Below are 3,147 nucleotides of genomic sequence, written 5' to 3' on the forward strand. Positions count from 1 at the left end.
AGGAGGTGGCTGCTGCACAGGTAGGCGGCTGCCACACGTGTGAACGCAGGCAGTCCACGACCGCACGTGACAGACGGATGCCTTTCGGTGTCCATCGCTTGTGTCTCGACTTGCGCCAGGAGAGGCGGCCGCGCCAAGGGCAGCGTCCACGACACTGCCCTGTGACCGCAGGCACTCCACGACCGCATAAGAGCTCGGGCCCGTCACGATACTGCTCGCAGTTTTAATTATAATTCTTCTTCACCCGGATGGACCTGCCCTCCAGATTAGTGCCGTCCAGTTCCAACACCAGCCGGACCGAGACACGAAGTACAACAGCATGAAGTTTCACATGAATCTGGTTTACAAACAAAAGCCAACAAACAAAGGCCAGTTTGAAATCATTCTTCCTTTATTTACATTCATTAATAACGACAGTCGACATTCATCAAAGTTGCTGTTGGACATTTCTTCCATGTCTTATTGCTTCATCCCCCAGAGTGGATTCTCCTCAATGGTTTCATTGAGATTCTCCTCCTGTCGTCACTGAATCAGAAATGGAGACTTAAACATATCGTAGCGGTCTGTGGTCTCCCAGAGGTGTAGATAGTAGTCCACATGAGTCCAGAGACCAGACTATGATGAAACCAGAGACTGTCAACGGTACAAACAACGAGGTCTCTGCCGTATTTATGTGTAGATGTTATTTTAAATGTTGACGGAGCAGCTACAATGTTAGCGAAGCCTAGCTCCCATCAACCAGACTCCATTCAGAAAACAAGCATTTTAAGTTATTTGCTTGTCGTCTTGCAGTCAGACCTAAAAAGAACATGACTTTGGGGTTTTTACATATTGTCATCATCATGAAGTTATTTCGACTCTAAATTGCCCGTAGGTGTGAATGTGAGAGTGAATGGTTGTCTGTCTCTACATGTCGGCCCTGTGATAGACTGGCGTCCTGTCCAGGGTGTACCCTGCCTTCGCCCAATGACAGCTGGGATCGGCTCCAGCCCCCCCGTGACCCTGAATACAGGATAAGCGGTAGAAAATGGATGGATGGATGGATGAAGTTATTTCAGCATCTTTTTTTATGTTTATTACAATAAAATAACAGCAAAACTGTTGGATGAATTGCGTCACATACGCTCCCACAGACGTGGAGGAAGTATTCAGATCCTTTACTCAAGTAAAAGTACTAATACCACACTATCAAATGAGACTGTATATTTGTTCCTTTCAATGATTAATTTCTATAAATTAAATAAGATAAATTATTAGTTTATTCTGACAGGGCAGATGATCAGAGGTGCAGAGTTTTCACCAGAATCATTAAGACAAGGACTGAAGAATGGGAGGAGTTTGTCAGTGAAGGAGCAGCCAGTAAAGGAGTAGATAAGAGCTGCAGCATCTACGTCATAGAAGGAGACCAGACCCTCCTCATAATCCACAAACACCCCCACCTTCTGAGGCTGAGACTTCAGAGAGAGACGGACCGGAGGGCGAGCATGAGCTTTGTACTCATTTCCATTTCTCAACCATATAGTCCAGTAACCTTCCTGAGGGCTCGGCTTGATTCCCCCCTTCCTGTTGATGGACTCTCTGGCCACTCCAAGATCCCATTCAGTATTTCCTTTAACTTGAACCTCAAAGTAGAATCTGCCTGAAGAGAAACTCTGCTTTGCTAAGACACAAATGTAATGAGAGAATCTCTCTGGGTTGTCGGGGAGATTCTTCCTAACACCATCATCACTAACTTCTTTTCCATCATCAGACAGGTTGAGTTTAGGATGTGCTGTATCAGGATCAAGAGTCACATCTACTGCATAGACCTGGACCCTCTTCAGCTCAGACTCAACCAGCTTCTTCATCTCTGTACTGAGCGTCTCCTCCAGCTGGGCCACAGCTTTCACCACAGTCCTCTCATATGATGGTGGATGAACTCTGACCTCTGTCCAGTCCTTGGTGGGTGGAGCAGCTTTCAGGGACGGGAAGCTTTGGAGGAGGAGGACGTGGTCTTCAGAGAGTGAGAGCTTCTCCACCTCAGTGCTTCTCTTCTTCAGCTCAGAGATTTCCTGTTCCAGCTCTTTGATGAAGCCTTCAGCCTGTTTCTGTGCCGTTCTCTGCTTCTCTTCTATAGTTTTGATGAACTCATTCTGGACTCTCTGAACAGACTCCATCAGACCAGTGAAGACCTGAACACCTTCTGCTATCACTCTGTCTGCATCTTGCTCACTGAGGTCGACTGAGCGTTTGATCTCCTGAATCTTCAGTCGTCTCTTCTGGATCATCTGCTGAGCTTCAGCCTCTGTCTTCCCCAGCTCTGCCTTCTTGTCTTCATATTCTTCTTTCAGAGGAACAAACTCGTGTGTCTTGTGGTCTAAAACGCTGCAGAGCATGCAGACACATGTCTGGTCGGTCTTACAGAACAGCTCCAGAGGTTTATCGTGCTTCCTACACATCCTGCCTTCCAGGTTCTCCACAGGGTCGATCAGATGGTGTCTTTTCAGGCCTGACGTGGTCAGATGAGGCTCCAGGTGAGTCTCACAGTAGGAGACCAGACACACCAGGCAGGACTTCAGGGCCTTCAGTCTGGATCCAGTGCAGACGTCACAGGGAACTTCTCCTGGTTTGGCCTCCTGCTGCTCTGATCTGCTGCTGCTGGCTTTCTGTGGAGCTGACTGTCTGAACTGAGCAACCATCTCAGAGATGAACGTGTTGACGTGCAGCTCAGGTCTCGGGTTAAAAACCTTCTTACACATGGGACACAGGTACAGGTCTAGTATTCCAGTGTGTATCGATGCAGGTTTTGCAGAAGTTGTGTCCACATGATGTGGTGACTGGATCAGTGAACACATCCAGACAGATGGAGCACAGAAACTGATCTTCAGAATGTGGATAGTTTGCAGCAGCCATATCTACACACCTAGTGTGAAAGAAAAGAAAAACGGTTCATTTAAAATACCACTTTAGTTGTTTATCATATACACTCAACAAAAATATAAACGCAACACTTTTGTTTTTGCTCCCATTTTTCATGAGATGGACTTAAAGATCTAAAATTCATTCCAGATACACAATATTACCATTACTCTCAAACATTGTTCACAAATCAGTCTAAATGTGTGATAGTGAGCACTTCTGCTTTGCTGAGATAATCCATCCCACCTC

The 3,147-nt window shown here is 46.4% G+C and overlaps 1 pseudogene across 1 annotated transcript; it reads right to left on the reverse strand.

The window, feature by feature from the left end:
• Positions 1 to 423: 423 nt before the first annotated feature.
• On the reverse strand, positions 424 to 2,897 carry LOC311011356 (E3 ubiquitin-protein ligase TRIM21-like; annotated as a pseudogene). The gene has a single exon. The product of its transcript is annotated as an E3 ubiquitin-protein ligase TRIM21-like (transcript).
• Positions 2,898 to 3,147: the final 250 nt, after the last annotated feature.

Source organism: Eutrigla gurnardus (assembly GCF_963514095.1).
Source record: "Eutrigla gurnardus genome assembly, chromosome: 3".
Lineage (NCBI taxonomy): Eukaryota > Metazoa > Chordata > Actinopteri > Perciformes > Triglidae > Eutrigla > Eutrigla gurnardus.